The sequence below is a fragment of the Marmota marmota genome, unplaced genomic scaffold (assembly GCF_001458135.2).
Source record: "Marmota marmota marmota unplaced genomic scaffold, marMar, whole genome shotgun sequence".
Lineage (NCBI taxonomy): Eukaryota > Metazoa > Chordata > Mammalia > Rodentia > Sciuridae > Marmota > Marmota marmota.
The window spans coordinates 17,188,098-17,204,735 of NW_026000240.1; the positions used below are offsets into that span (position 1 = coordinate 17,188,098).

Below are 16,638 nucleotides of genomic sequence, written 5' to 3' on the forward strand. Positions count from 1 at the left end.
TATGAAACTGAAAAGCTGTGCCTTTTGTGGAGTTGATAATATGGACATGGACTTTGGCCTCCCAGACATAACCCCTGTGCTGAATGAGCATCTGGGAGGAAGATTCCACTGGAATGTATAAATGCTGGCTCACACGGATCGTTTCCCTGGGTATCATGTTCGTAGCTGTACAGCTTGTTTACTTATTACTGTAATTATTACCACACCACATCCATTGACACCCGTGGTCAATTAATGCTTTTAACCTTGTCAAGAAAGGGTAAATAACATTGCACTGATAATAGTTTTTAAATCAATGACTAGAGTGAAAGGGTGGAAGGAAACCGGGAGAGTAATAAAAAATATTCTAAGATGGTTTCTACAAAGCAAAAAGAGAGTATTTGAAAATTGAATGAAATGCAGAATATCCACTGAAAACTGGGATCTGAATAGTTCATCATATTTAAAGTTTATTCTTCTAAATTTATCACATTTTCTATTAAAAAAAAAAACAGTGTACTTAATCTAAAATTTCATGTGAGGTCTCAGGGTGCAGCTCAGGGGCAAAGTACTCATGAGCAAGGCGCTGTGTTGATCCCCCAAATAAGAGGAAAACATTCCTGTGACTAGAGTGATTTCTCTTCATGAATGCCACCAGTTCCAATAGCAGCCCGGGTGCTTGTGCCATGCTGTTCTTCTCATTCTCACCCCTCTGGAACTTTCTTTCCTTCCTGGACATTAGCCTGGTCAATCTGTATTATTTGATATTTTCTTGCTAAAATCTTCCTTTCTCTTTTTTTAAAATCCACCAACATCAAAGCATTTTTACTCCCGTTGAACACTCTCATCAACAGCTGCTTGTTTCTCTTAGGTAACATCACCAATCCCCCTGGCCTAGAAATCCTTGGCAGGACATACTCTCTTCCCGTGATCTCCTATCCTATTTCCTGCAGTGTCTGATGGAAAACAGATCTTGAAGTTTATAATAGAATAGAGGTCAACATGAAAGGCTCTAGGATCCTGGCCTTTGATTTTTGCTTCTGGTCTTTGTTATTACAATAAATAGTTAGCTGAACTATTATTTTCAATGTCATATAAAAACATTGGAAAGACAGTCCTTTCTTTTTAATCATAGATTAGAATTTCAAAGGATTTTCCAATACATAAGAGTACGTATCAGGAAAAAAACGAACAGTAACACAAAGTAATCAAAGTGAACTGTAACATTCCTAAATTCCTCAAATCTTCAAAACAACAGTCATTCTGTCCATGGTCCTGCCTCCTCCTTGTCTGGTTTGGTCCAGAATGTGTCTTCAATCTAGGGAAACCCCTCCCCCTGGGCTCTGGGTTCTAGACACTGCTGCTTCTTCCCAGGATATGATCTGAGGATTTTCTCCTTTTCTCTTCCATAAGGTCAAAGTACACTAGATTGCAGGTTTTAAACACACACCAATTTCACCCACTTCAAAACAATGACCAATCTCATCCTCTCTCCCAAGCACCACACAGCTCCTGCCTGTTCACTCCTCTAAAGGCAGAACTTCCCGGTGCAAGACCTACCCCCTCACTTCATGTCCCTGCCTTCCTCTCCCTCCCTAACCCACTCCAGCCTCCTTCTACCTCATGATGCTAGCAAAATAGCTCTTGCAACGTCACCAAATCCAAAAGCCACTTATCAATATTCCTCAGCAGCAATGACAAGGGCCCATCTTCGTTCTTAAAACACTCCTCATGGAATTCAGGTCCTACATGAAGGAACAACCAATTACTACTCTCCTCGACTGCCTGAGGACCTGTCCTCTCGGGTGGGATGTCCCACCTCTTCTCTTCCATTGTCTTCTCCTGAATTGGAAGAGTCCTAGGTTCTTTGACCCAAGCAGCTTTAGGATTTTGAGGTGAAGAATTGAAAGGAAGGGGAGGAAAACAATAAGGCACAAAATAAAGTAAGGGAACTGTTATGGAGAAAGGAGTAAAACAGTGTTGCTTGGGCAGAGGGGAAGATGAAGAAAGAAGTAGATGCAATCCTTGTGGACAACAGAGTTTTTATCCTTGATATTAAAGCTCTTTTTCTTTTGCTCTGAGTGAAGTGCAAACCCACTGAAGTGTTTTAAGAAAGAGCCATATGTGCCAAAAGAATCTGATGGAGATGAAGCAGGGTGAGAAAAATATTTTATTGAATGTGTAATAAACTGGATATCTGCACATCTTCAAAGTTGCTGTCACACCTGCAAGTAAAGAACAGACGTATCTTAAAATATTCTCAGTGGTTTGACTTTCTCTTTAGGTAAACTCACTCATTCCCATATTGACAATATTGACAAGTGTCAACCACAATGTCGATTACTTCTAAATATTTATCTTTTACCCAGACACCAGGCCTGCAGAATGCATTCAGATATTCGCTTTCTATTCAATATTTCCACTTAGGTGCATAAACATTATTACCAAGGCCAAAACAAAACTTATGATTTTATTGTACATCTTCCTTCTCCCCATCAAGCATATTATCTTCCCAGGGTCACCTGTCATCCTGAAGGTTGCTTCTGTTTGTTGGGTTTCTCCACAAGACTAGACTTATCCAAGGTCAATCATTAGGAAGAAACAGTTTATAGGACTTTGACAGCTAGAATGTTTGTCATTACAAATAAGCAAACATCTAGCCAAAGTAGTTAATAATGAAGAAATGTTATTGTGGATAACAAGAAGTAAAATGTAACAGTTTTAGGAACTCATCACTCAAAAATTTCAACAATGTGATCAGTACACTGGTGGCTTCTGAACTTCAGCATTTGATAGTGCATTCCTTCAAAGCTCAAGATGGGCAGGGGTGGGGGAGTATATCTCAGTGTTAGAGCACTTGCCTAGCATATGTATCAAGACCCTGAGATTACTGTTTTTTTTTTTTTTTAAAGGAAAGAATGAAAGAAAACTAGCTTAAGGTGGTTGATGCTGTTCCAAACATGTTGTGTCATCACGATGACATTGTTCTAAAATTACAGACAATAAAGGAATGAGAAGGATGACAACATAGAGCACCCCATTCAAAAGAAATATTATATAACAATTGTTAAGTGTATTTTCACAGATTCTGAAACAAGATTTCTTGAGTTCAAATCCCAGCCAGCTAGATATCAGGTGTGTCAGCATGAACGAATGATTTAAACTTTCTATGCTTCCATTTTCTTTTTAATAAGCATATAATAATAGTATTTTTCTGTTGAGTCTGTCGTGATAATTAAATGGTTTAATACATTTATGGATCTTAGGGCAATGTCTGGTAAGAGGTTAATGTGTGTTTGCTATTGTAAGTCACAAGCAATGCATAATTATAAAAAGGGAACTTTATAGTAAAATTTGAAATAAACTTTATATGCTTATAATTGTCTTCAAAATAGATATAAAGCAAATTATAAAATATTTTCAAATTACACAACTCTCTACCTGCAAACTACATGATTGTTTACAAAGGAGAACTTATATAGCAAGAGTAATGAAGCAATTTATCATGTTTTCTAGATGCAAGATTAATGTTATTATTGTACTAATAATTGACAGTTAGAAAAGGTGTAGATTTCATGTACTAAACATAAAAAAAAACCACTGATACCTAGAAATAAGTTAAACAGATATTTAATTCTCTTATGAAGAAATTTTCAAGACATTATTGAAAGGCTTAAAAGAAGACTTGAAAGTTAACAAGTATATACTATATTCATGGACAGAGGATCAATATCACAAAGATGTTCTGAAAATAATAATGTGAACCTCCTCTTTGATAAAGAAAACATTACATCAGAAATATTACTCTTCCTATAATAATCAAAGATTCCTTTAATTAAGAGAACCTGTTTGGTGGGGAGAGAGAAGATGTGCCGAAAAAAACCATGAGTTCTGCTTGGGATTTGGTAATAATGTTTATATATTTAAATGGAAATACTAAATAGTCAGTGGGTATCTGAGTTTATCATGCAAAAATTCATATTTGATTAAAGAGAACCAAAATATCAGAGCTAAAGTGAATATTTAATATAAGCTTTAATATCTATTCTCTACTCTTTTTCAAATATAAGAGATTTGCTTTGTATTTTTTGACATTGAATTTAAAGAGGTAAAGCCTCTTTTGCTAAATTGTTTTATTGTAATTCAACCTACAAATAAACATAAATGTACTTATGTTAATTAGACTTTTAGTAGATATTTATAGGAATGTTAGTAGATATTGTTTGGTACACTTATTTTAAATCACTTTTCTATGTAAAGTTACATAAAACTTACCTAACTTTAAAACTTATTTTGTTTTTGTACCCAAACTATTTGTACACAAATACTGCAAAAAAATTATAGTGACTTTTATACTCTTTGATATACAACTCAGTATGTTGTCTCCTTTTGTAATTATTTAGAAATAAAATTGCTAATATTTCCCAAAGTAAAATAAATTACAGAGATTATTTCTTCCACATTAGCAATTGCCTAAAAAGTATTCTATATTCTGTACAAGTGCTATAAAAATTCTAAAAGAGGTTAAGAAATTTGACAAATGTAGTTATATTGGAAAAGGAAACAATTGCCAAGAAAAATCTGAAAATAAAAAGTTAACAACTTTTCCAATCCACTACTGCTGATCATCGTAGAATATGGAAGCTAATCAGGATGATATTGGTTCATGGAGATAACAGTAAAGGTGAGGAAAAAAAACCCAAAAATCTAGTCAAACACATTTATACATATGAAAACTGCAAATGTGATTTTTAAAAAATTTATTTATGTCAAGTCAGAGGAAGAAGTACACACTTGGCAAAATTGTGTTAGGAGAGATGGATGAATGACAGAGATATGCACATGTAATTATGTATATAATTTACTCTGTCCACAAATGCGAAACAGTCAATAATGGAGAAGAGAAATCCAAACTTTTAAAAAGCATATTTTACAAATATACATTTTCAGAACATACTCAGGACCACATGGGACTTAGAGAAGATGTTCCAGACTCAAACTATAGCACAAGATTATGTAATTAGTAATATTTTGGAATATGAGTAGGATTTTTGAATTGTGGTATTGTATTGCGTAATAAAAAATTTACCACTGGGGAAAAAAAAAGAAAGAAATAGGTAAAAAAAAACAATGAGTAATTTGCCTTCATGGAAACTAACTCACAGTCAACAAATATACAATAATTTTAAAACAATACCATAGAATGGGAAATGTATTTTAACTACACAGAGACAAAGAAGGATCAGCACAAATCCAAAAGTAAATAATTCACTACAAAATTGGTCAAAGCGCATGACAATCAATGAATTAAGGGAAAAAGATGAGCATTCCAGAAAAACGCAAGTCAAACAACAATGAAATCTAGCAAATACCTATCAGAGTGTCATGAGTTAAAAAGGTCTAACAAAGTTAAGTTCTCACAGGAATTTGCAGATGCAGAGAACTTCACTCCCTGCTGATAAGGTGTAAAATGATGTGATCATTTTGGAGAATCCTTCAAGTTGACCAGTGGTTCCTCTTTTACCTATTTGCTCTACAGAAACGCTCAGCTGTGATCCCAGGAACACTCACTGTGTCTTTTTTGAAGCTTTTTGTTTTGCTTTTCATTTTTATTCTGAAATAATTATAGATTCAAAGCAAGTCGCAAAGATAGTACAGAGAAATTCCCTTTAGCATCCACACAGTTTCACCAAATGGCCACATTTTACAAACTATGGGACAAGGTCAAAACCGAACATTTGCAGTAGTATCGTGCGTGTTTACTTCTATGCTGTTTTATCACATGTGTAAACTCATGTGACCATCACTGTAGTGAAGACAGAGGGATGCCCGCCCTCACAAGGACCTCCCTGTGCCACCTCAAACTCATACCCACTGCTTGCCCTGCCTGCTGTCTCACATCTGGCAATCTGTATCCTATTTTCCATGTTATATAGATAATATTACGTAAATAAAGTCATATAGTGACATTTTTAACATTGTTTATTTTCCACCCAGCACAAAAACCCTTGAGTTCCATCGAAGGTGTCTCAATGCTGAAGGTTTCCCCTTTCCTGCTGCCGAACTGTGTTCTGTAGCACGCAGGACTACAGTTTGCCCAACCATTTGCCTATTGAGGACCAGTGGTTGTTTCCACGGTTGAGCTATTACAAATAGGGCTGGGAGATATAAATTTGGGTTTACAGTAAGTGCATATTTAGTTCATATTCTTTTTGTAAACTGCTAAACTATTTTCCAGAAGATTTGTAGGATTCAGGAAGAAATTTTTCCACATAGTACTAAAACAAAACTCATATGTTATCACAAGAATCACTGTAGGGTTATTTAATAGCAAAAGTTTAAGCAATCTGAATATCCACCACGAAAAGAATAGATATGTGTGTGTGTGTGTGTGCGCGTGTGCATGTGCGTGTGTATTTACATATATATGTATATGTGTATATATATAGTTCATACAAAGGAATATTACAAATGTCTGAATAAATGAGCTAGAGGTGCATGGTTAACAATATAAACCGTAATTTTGAATATAAAAACCGAGTATCAACTTGTTGTTTATCATATGATTCTCTGCAGGTGAATGGTATAACAACACTGCTATGACCTCTTGTACTAATTGTAGAAAATATATTTATTTTTATGTGGTGCTGAGGTTCAAACTCAGTGCCTCACATGTGCAAGAAGCGTTCTATCACTGAGCTACAGCCCCAGCTGAGAATGATAAACATTTGATTCAAAATAATAATTTTCAGTGAAGATGGAAGGAATGCAGAGTGGAAATTCAGTTGGGGAATTTAACTATATATGCAATATTTTATTTCTTAAAATACTTTAAAGACAATGTAAAAGTATCAGTATTTGGTAGCATCAAGAGGAGGATATTTGGGTTTTTAGCTGTTATTCTCTGTCATTTCCTATATATTTTATTTGCCATATTTCATAATCAAAAATAAAGTAAGAAACACCCTAAGTGCTTAAAATATATTTTATTTATTTGGATTTAATTCATCAGTACAAAAAAATGGATTACTATTTACCAAGACCAGAAACAAATAGATGGATTAAATCAATGTAATTTGTGCATATGAGTTTTTTTTTTTTTTGAGAGAGAGAGAGAAAGAGAGAGAGAATTTTTTTAATATTTATTTTTTAGTTTTCTGTGGAAACAACATCTTTATTTTATTTGTACGTGGTGCTGAGGATCGAACCCAGCGCCCCGCGCATGCCAGGCGAGCGCACTAATGCTTGAGCCACATCCCCAGCCTGCACATGAGTTTTTAAGACTTTAAAATTATGCATGTTTTTAAGTATTTAAATATTCTTCTTAGGAAACCATTTGTACAAACTTAGCTATTAACCCTCTTTACAAAAATAATAAAAATCAGAGTAACAAACTGAAATAATGATGGCACATAAGAGAAAGTACATAAGAAACTTCAATAAATTTTTTAAAAGGGAGAGTTTGCGAGGTGTTTACCCATAAGCCAGAGTGAGAGATAGCTGGAATTCCTGTGCTGGGGCTGTTAGCTAGCAAGAAGGTGCAGACAGACCTGCAGGATGCCAAAGAGGGATCCAGCTTAAGGAAAGCCAGTACTTACTCAAAGCAGGTGAGAAACAAGGCTGAAAGCAGCAAACTGATGCTAATCCCAAGCAGGGAAAGTTCAGGCTTTTGCAGAGAATTGGCATAATACGTCTGAGGTGAACCAAGAGATACAGAAGTTCCGAGGTAACTACAGATCTCAGTCCACCCACTCAAAAGTAACCCCTCTCAACTGCAGAGCCGCACCTGCACACCAATGCGCTCTAATGTGAGACTTTCTCTTACCTGTTTTCGAATATGAAGGAACACTCAAGGATCACCTGGCCCCTAAAAGAAAGTCTACAACATAAAACAACAAAGATAAACAGGCACTTTGCCCTCAAGCAAAGAAAGACTCAGAGTAAATGATAGGCTAGCAAGAATCTTCAGCAAAATTCGAGACAATTTTATGCTCATAAAGGAGGAACAGCGTGCCAGGAGCAGGAAATGTTCTGAGATCCTGAAAATAAGGTATTGAAAATCTGCCTGTGAACTGGTTAGAAAATAAAATCAAAGAATTTTCCCCAAAGAAATAGAAAGAAGCAGCTTGCATACATGATTGTGACTCAAAGTCTTTCCAGAAAGGCAGGGCAAGGAAGCAGACAATGTTCTTGGTGGAGAGGGGCCGGTGGCCCAGGAAGTACCGTCATGTCCTAAACCAGGCTTGTGCCATGCTGTGACCATAGCTGTGTCTCATCTGCTTGGTCTTGCTTGATTCCCACTCGTTGGTAGAGCCTGGTTCTCCAGCTTCTGACAATTATTTGGTGACAGAGTTGGCACATCTGCCCGCCCAGTAGGTACACCAGTAAATTATTACACAGAAGTGAATTATGGTGTCTTAGAAATATTTTAATGGTCAAAACTTGCCACATATTACTATTCTACTTTCCAAAAAGCTCCATTTTAAAAAATCTAGCATGCAAATGGGAAAAGGCTACTTTCTCTTTCATAGCAAGAAGTGGGTATTTTTGTTAATTTCTCTTGTTAATTTCTGCCCAACACATGATTCTCCCAAAGCAGGAAAAGGATATGAATAGCAGGTAATCAACAACTACTAAACACAACCTCACTCCACCAAATACTGTATAGTTCAATACATACTTCTTATCAAATGAGTGAACATTAAAAATAACAAAATAATGAAAACTTGGCTATAGACAAATAAATATGATTTTATTTAAATTTTCTTAAATTTAAAAGTTATTCAAAACTTTTGTTGACTACATGGTAAGCTTTGAGTTTTTTTAGTGTCTTCAATTGCAATGTAGAAAACACATAGAACTGATTATGTATATGTTAGTATAGATGCACATATATGCATATGAATGTGCATCATATATATGAAATCACATAAACTAGTAGGAAGTGCGATCACTCGTAGGCCAGGGCTATAGAATACTTTGTGACATTAGTTCTTGGGATTTTTCTCATCTTTAAAATGCAAAGTTTCAGTGACATAAAATATTTACTTTGGACTTCAATAGTCTACGATTCCTAGTGAGTGAGTGAATGAGTATGTGTTGTATGTTTATAAGGTATGGATGGAGGAACTATCCAAATCCAAAACTCCCTTAGAATTCATAATAGACTTTATTTGGTTTTTATCTACTCAGATTTTTTTTTTTTTTTTTTTTTTGCTAGTGCATCCTCTGTCCTTGAGTACTGATTTTTCTTTGCTCCACACAACTGGTTCTTGTGAGATTCAATAATACCACATACCAGTGTGCAGGAGACTCGAGCCTAGCTATAGTGCACTATCATTCCTAGCTATTGGGCTTGGTTCAGGAGGAAGGCATGTTACCTAAGCAGGTTATCCAAACCTTTACTAGCATTATTTGTATTAAAGTCAGGAGGAGGATCACACCTCCCTCTGAAACTGCAAAATGCACTATGACCTCATCTGCACTCTGGAATCCTGTGATATGGGGGAAACTTTGTGAACCAAACAGAGAATGTGGCCATAATCCAAAGGCTAAAGGAAAGAAGAGGGGTCCTGATTACATTGTCAGAGTCTAGCCCCTCCCTCTCAGTTAGGTGCACCAGTATTTCCTCTTTTTGGCTTAAGCTAGATTAAAATGGATTTCATTTGCTTATAGAGAATGGCTCTTTCTAGCCCTATATCTCATGGTGCAAGCTGATTGTAAATTATAATTTAGTTTAATAGCCTCTAATTGACATGGTAGTTGAGTTCTTAATCAGTGTATGGGTCTTGACACTTCCCTTGGAATGGCAGCTCTAGCTGACAGGACCAAGTAGGAGTTGAACACTTGCAATTAAACCCATAAAAAATAGTTCACTGGCATTATCTCTGAACATGTGAAATTACATATTAATCAACTACTATTTTACTTGCACTTAGTAGGTGTTCAATGAAGATTTGTAACCCTGGTAAGAAATTTTTAAGATAATATAAAAAAGAAGATAGTCTCTTCTCCAATAGCTATTTAAATAGAATTGTATCACTAATTTTTATCTTAGCCTGAAACTTTACTATTTGAGTTTGACAATAGGGAAAACTGATGTTTTCTCTGGACCTTTAAAACCAAAGATGCTATCTAAATTCTTCATCATTTCAGAATTTGTCAGTGTATGTGTCTGGCTTGAGGACAGAATGTGTAACTCCCTGTCCACAATAATTTTGTTTTCCTATTTCATTAATATTCACTTTTTAGAAATTGTTTAGACTCTTGTAGCATAGTGTTATAAAGTTTGAGTAATATACAAAATATATTCAATCCCATTATAATGTCATATCTATATTTATATAATCATATATACATATACAAATATGTAGTTCATGGATATATTGGACATAAAGAGATGAGGAGATAACAAAATAAAATTGAAATTGAGGACTTTGAAATATCACATTTTAAAACATATAGAACATATTCTATGAACTTCTTCTTCACAAACTGATTATCCTATATCCTATCCCTACCCCAATGAACATCTGACACCTCAAAGAAGATATTCTGTGGCAAAAATTCGACTGTAATCAGAAATTACTCATTTTTCTCATGAATCTGATGTTGACAGACTCTTCCTTTGATTTGGACTATCGCAGTCCCAGTGGGTTAGTAAAAATGTGAATTCTATAGGAGAATTTAGAGAGTCTGCTCAGGGCCATTCTGTACGCAGGGAAGTACAGAATCTCTTCTGTGTCTCTCCCATTTCCCAGGGGCATTCCATTCCACCCCCATGGATTCCCCTTCCTCTCTTCAGCCAGCTAATCCTGAGCTGGGGCTTAGTGCTAAAGTCTTGTGTCACTTCCAACTTCCAGTACCCATATTTATGTTCCTTGATTACAACAAGCTGCTTCTTTTAGGTTCCACTAGGGCCAAAAAAATTTCCTTGGACAGAATTATAAGGTCCACACATCTCTTTTTACATCTCCTCTGTTCACTCAGCGTTGCCATCTTTGGTATGGCCATGTAATGCTCTTGCCTCTGTTAGTCACTAATAGTATATAAACAGCTTACAGTCACCCTTCCACTGGATATTGTCATTTTAGAAGGAATGTCTTCCCATGATTCAAAGAAATGGATATCTAACCCCAGGGCTTGAAGCCCCACCACAGGGAGACTTCATGCTTGTTAGAGGAATATTTGGGGAAAATGGAAAAAAAAAAAAAAGAGTAATGTAAGTTTATCTGAGCTTATCCAACTGTAATCAGACATGGGTTTTCCATCAATGACAATCCATTGCCAAACTGAAAATCTTGATTGAGCATTTCATTAATCTCCCAGCCTCCTAACATTCCCATCATGGTTATTGTCATTTTATAAGCTGGGATTTGGATTTGTTTTGGACTTTTCTCTCCCTTTTGGAGGGGCTGGGGGGTTGTGTAAGTGCATAGGAGAAAAGTTCCTGGCTCCAGCTGACAAGCCCAGCGTGCAGAACTGCTTCTGAGACTGGGGGGAGAAAGTGCTGGTAGGTATTTCAGGCCATAGCTCTCCCAAAGATCTCCCCACATGGCTTGCTTAGCTTTTACTTTCATTTTGTATTAAACAAAAAGTCATTTGAGGGCTATTTAATGCTCTGGTTTGTGTTTTCCAATACCAGATAAAAGTTAAACAGATGAACCATTTGGGGGGTAAGGATTGGGAAATCCACGGCTGCTAAAATGCTTTAAAGTTCCAAAATGGTTTTGTTTTTTTAAACCCATTTTCCATGTTCCAGCAGCTGTGGGTTTTCCCAGGGCTCCCCCTGTGGCTCAAAAGGGAGCTGCTTAATGCTTAACAGATGAGCCAATTGAGTTTTTAAATGCAAAATTAAACTTAAAGTGTACAAAGAGCACAAGGGAATCCACAGCCAAGAATAGACTGGAAGAGAATGAGCAGAGAGCTGGGCTTGGAGACACAGCCTCCTCTGCTGCAACCAGGAGCTCTGGGCGCAGAGTCTGGGCACATGGATCTTTTGATCATTCCTGCAGTTAAACTCCTCATTGCTAAAAGTTTTTCCCTAACTAGTGGTTTTAGACTTATTTATGTGTCTATTTTTCTTTAAGAATAAGAGGGAAGGGGAAGCGGATGGGCTCTTAGAACATCAGAACACATGTGAAGGGACCACCATTAGTATGTTCTCTCTCGGTAATGGAGAGAGTCACATTTCCCCCCTGCGTCCCTAGGTGCCTGGCTTCCTGTGCCCAAGACACTCTTGGTTGATCCAGGTTCTCAGAACATCTGCTTTAAAGATGAGGAGTTAGGTTGAATGTCAGCTTTGATTGGGACACTCTTTAAAGCACTGGATAAACTGCTTATTCATACATCTCAATATCTAAACAATAGGAATCATTGGATTTGGGTGCTTAAAAATAAGACCTAGAAAAAAGTTTTGTCCAACTTTGTCGAAAGTTCTGAATCAAAATAAGCTAAGCTAATAAGCCAAGCTAATATTTCTCAAAAGAAAAGTTTCTCTTTTAATTGCATAAATGTGTTTATTTAAGAGGTGCCCCCATACCATCAAGCCTAAAATATAATAAATGCACTTTCTTTTCTTTTTTTTTTTTTTGAAAATAAAATTAATGGTCAGATTCTAAATCATGAAAATCTGTTTGGGAGTAGATCTTTTGATTTAAACAAGTTTCACATGGCAATTTGTATGTCAGCTTTTCAGGTTGGGGTACAACCCAAAAAGTATCATCAGACTCACACAAACTCCCAAATTTCTGTACAATACATACTGGTAACATCAAATATTTAGCATTTGGGGAGTATACAATCCTTGCCTATCACACTTGAGGAACATTAGAATACATGACATGGTGTTACAAAAGTACGATTTCATTGGAAAACTTCTGTCTTCCAGATGTGGCATTTATTTCCAGCTTTTAAGTTGGAAAACACTAAAAATTCTTTAATAGCTTACTTTGGGAGAAATCATTTCAAGGTCTAGTAACCAAAAAATGCCATTAATAGACCAACAAAAATATTTCGTTAGAATACCAAGAATAGGTTGCTAGAAAGCTTTAGGTTCACATTTGACATGTTATTAAGTCCAGCAATAACTAGTGAAAGCCTAAGTTTAAATGAGGTTACAAAGGTACACACTTATATACATACATGCACGTACCTTTCTAAAGTTACCTATGCGATTACAATTCCCATTCCTCAGGCATTTTTACCTTTTTCAGATTCTCCAAATCAATCCTATTTTAATGTTGGAAAACTAATATGACCCAGTTGCAGCCCTCCTACCCCCGCCCCCCGCAAGATAAACAAACAACCTTCCCATATAAATCAATAAACTAACACAGATACTATTATTTGGAATTCTCTACCTACATTCTGATACTTGCCTACACTTAATTGTTTAATGGAACAATTATTTTACCTTAATTATTTAAACTATTGATTTATAAATAGCAATTTGTGAAAACTGGGTTGGGGATGGATGCATATTCCTAGTCTGACTGTGTGACTGTGCATTCGAGACTTGTACCTCATCGATAGTTGAATCCACTGTAGTCATTGACTAGATCCAGTATTGTCAGTTTGCCTGAAGGAAAGATGCTGATGAGGTTGGGCTCCTGTAGAAGCAATCATATGGTTAATTGCTTTAGTGTGAACCTAGCCATTGTGATTAAAGCCCGAGACTGTTTAGGTAGAGCAGAGCTCCAGAGCTTCCAGGCACTCCTGGGCAGATCTAGTACTCTCCAGGCCTTGAGAAAACACACTGAGGCACGAGCAGATCTCCCTGAGGAGTTGCAGTGTCTGGGGGATCATTCAATCATTAGATCATATTCAAAGAAACTGGGTTAATTTGAATATGAAATCATTGGATCACATATTCATATATATGCAACCTCTTTGAAAGGGTGATCATCAGAATGCAGATTTGAATAAACAAGAACATATTCAAAGCCCGACATGTTATGTGCTTGAGTTTAATGCTAATCTGTGCTCAGTCCCAAAGGATTGTATACCTGTCATCTAGTGCTGCCTGGATACTGCTACTGGTACGCTTTTCAAGGACATGAATTAAAAAGACAATCTGCTCCACTTTTGAATAAAATGCTATGACTTTTTTTAATCCCAAATTTTGTTGTTACATACAATTTGGTGAGCAATATATTGACCACTTTTAAAAATATACTCATAGGTCAATGTACATGTGTATATGGGAATATATATACATATTAAATTGAACACACAAAACTTTCAAAACTTTAACCTTTTTTAAAAATAAAATTAAATAGAAAAAAAGTAAAAATGTTTCTTCTCCAGTGAAATGTTGTCTTTAGAGCTCATTCAATTGTTATGAGGAGATTCTAAATCATTAATCAAGTAGAGCACTATCCTTAAAAAAAAAAAAATTACCCAACATACTTTTGGGACTTTCACAAGTAGAGGCTACCATGCATTGATGCATAAAGAAACAGCTATCCATGTTCCAGTAATTCAAATCCAACATCATTTTGACGAGATTTTTAATATACTCATGGGAGCAACACAGGAGTAATTGATGACGAGCTCAAATTACTTGCATGTTATTTATCTTAACATCTATCCCATAATCTATTATTACATTATAGGCAATAATATCATCCTGTCAGTCGTACAAACAGTGGAATTTTATTAATTTAATTATACTTATTGCTCCTCAATAACCCCTTAAAATTGACCCCTGTATATATAAAGCATTTTAGAAAACTTCCTTAGAAACGGATGCAGTTATAAGATTTACCATTCTAAGAAATGTTAACAGAAAGGGGTTCCTATTATGGCATTTTTGCATTGTCCACCAAGAGTTTGCCTTCATTTTCAGAGAAGATCTCAGAATAAACAGCAGAGGCATCACTTACGAAGCTGGAAGCCTAGAAGCCACGTTGGGCACATACATTTTCTTCGGGAAAATACTAACACAAAGCATACGACCTCGAGTGCCTCATTTCAGAAATGGAATCTATTCTTTCTCTTTTCAGACCTGGTTGACTTAGTAATTCTTAGCACTGTCAAAATTTGCTCATAAAAAAGGTTACATATTAAAATGCAATGCAAAGCAATAGAAAAACGACCTCCATTCCCTAATGCCAAAATCAAATATGCAAATATTAAAATGAGGGGGCTCTGCTTCTTTCCCCCTCATACAACTGATTAAATTGTCACTGCTGGAGATTACATGGGGTTTTATTCCCTTTACAGCCATATTCAACTGGACAGACAGAAAAATATATTGCCACAGACGAGACCCACCACCTGGGTACACTGTGCTTCCAGTTGCCTGCAGAGGTCTTGTCCAAAACTTTGCAGCTACCCCTTTAAAAAAGGAAAAGTATTAGATGTGATCATTCATGACAGAGTAGATGGTCTCTAAAGTCCTTTCCAACTTGGATATTCCGGTAAGACAAAAGCCCCTCCTCCACTTCTAGATATTAGTCTATGATTGACTTCCTATGTAACACTCCTTTTTATATGTATCCTAAAAAAATACATTTCATTCCTGGTGCATAAGACTTTCATTTAAAAATAAAGAGATCTATCATCTGTCTAACTTCCTCCTAGCTCAGAGGCTCTTTTCTTTCTGTGTTTGCACTTTATTTGTAGCTGATTGGTGAATTTATCTCCTGGCTTATCAGTTTTTTACAGAAAACACACACCCCACCCTCCTTTGCTCGGTTGGATAGATTTGATTTTTGCAAAAATTGGATATAGAAACGGATGAATTACCTTCGCCTCTCTCACGCCTTGCCGCGGTTCTGAAATGGTTTTCACTGTCTGCCTCCGAGTCACAGAAGTTAGTGCTCAGTGACGATGTCGCTTGCCTGTGTCACTCTGCACTGCAGGCTGAGCAGAGAGCTGCCTCCAGCTGCAGGCGAGGGGCCTCAGCGTTAAGGACGCACTGAACCTGATGGTTCCTGAGACCTTTTCTATTTCAAAGAGATGGAGCTATGAGCAGAGGGATGTGGTAACAGCTAGGGAAGGTGGAGAATGGTGGTTTTTGAATTGGAGCAATCTGGGAAAAATAACAACAAGAAAAACAAATAGTAAACAGCAGCTGCTTCATTTCAATGACGAGTGAATAGGAAGGAGTCTCTGTGCCTTAAGATTTGAAGGGGACATGCACGTGTTACTCTTATAGAAGAGAAGGCATTGATCCCCCCAAAGGATGTTTAGTGACTCCTGTGTGTGGCCGGGGCTCTTTTGGTTGTTCTCAGCAAAATGACGCTTGTGATTGTTTGACTAGATGAGCTATCTATATATTATATATATATATTATATATATTATATAATATATATATTATATAATATATATTATATAATATATATATTATATCTGTTGACATAACCGCAGTGTGAACATTTACCTTCTCTGATTGGGTAGATGAGGAAACAATCCAATTTCTCATTTCTATTATCCAGATGGGGAAGTTAAAAGGAAAGGACAACACGTGGTCTATCCATGTCAAAACCCCCAAGTTCTTTGCCTTTGGAAACAGACACATATATTATACTTAAATAAAGCATCCCATTTCAACCTGAGAATTTTAGAAATCATTGCTTTCAAACGTGTGTGCCCTTTTCTCTATTCAAATATCCTTTTGCTGTCAGAATTGAAAGCACAGTTGTGTGTGTTCT

General features: G+C 36.3%; 1 long non-coding RNA gene across 2 annotated transcripts; it reads right to left on the reverse strand.

The window, feature by feature from the left end:
• Positions 1-1,783: 1,783 nt before the first annotated feature.
• On the reverse strand, positions 1,784-16,115 carry LOC125613573. Of its 2 annotated transcripts, none has more exons than XR_007344127.1 (3): positions 15,730-16,115; positions 13,502-13,589; positions 1,784-2,204 (listed from the first exon to the last, which is right to left on the reverse strand). It is a non-coding gene; the product is annotated as an uncharacterized LOC125613573 (long non-coding RNA). The 2 variants fall into 2 exon arrangements; XR_007344128.1 differs by having other exon boundaries at positions 13,502-15,318.
• Positions 16,116-16,638: the final 523 nt, after the last annotated feature.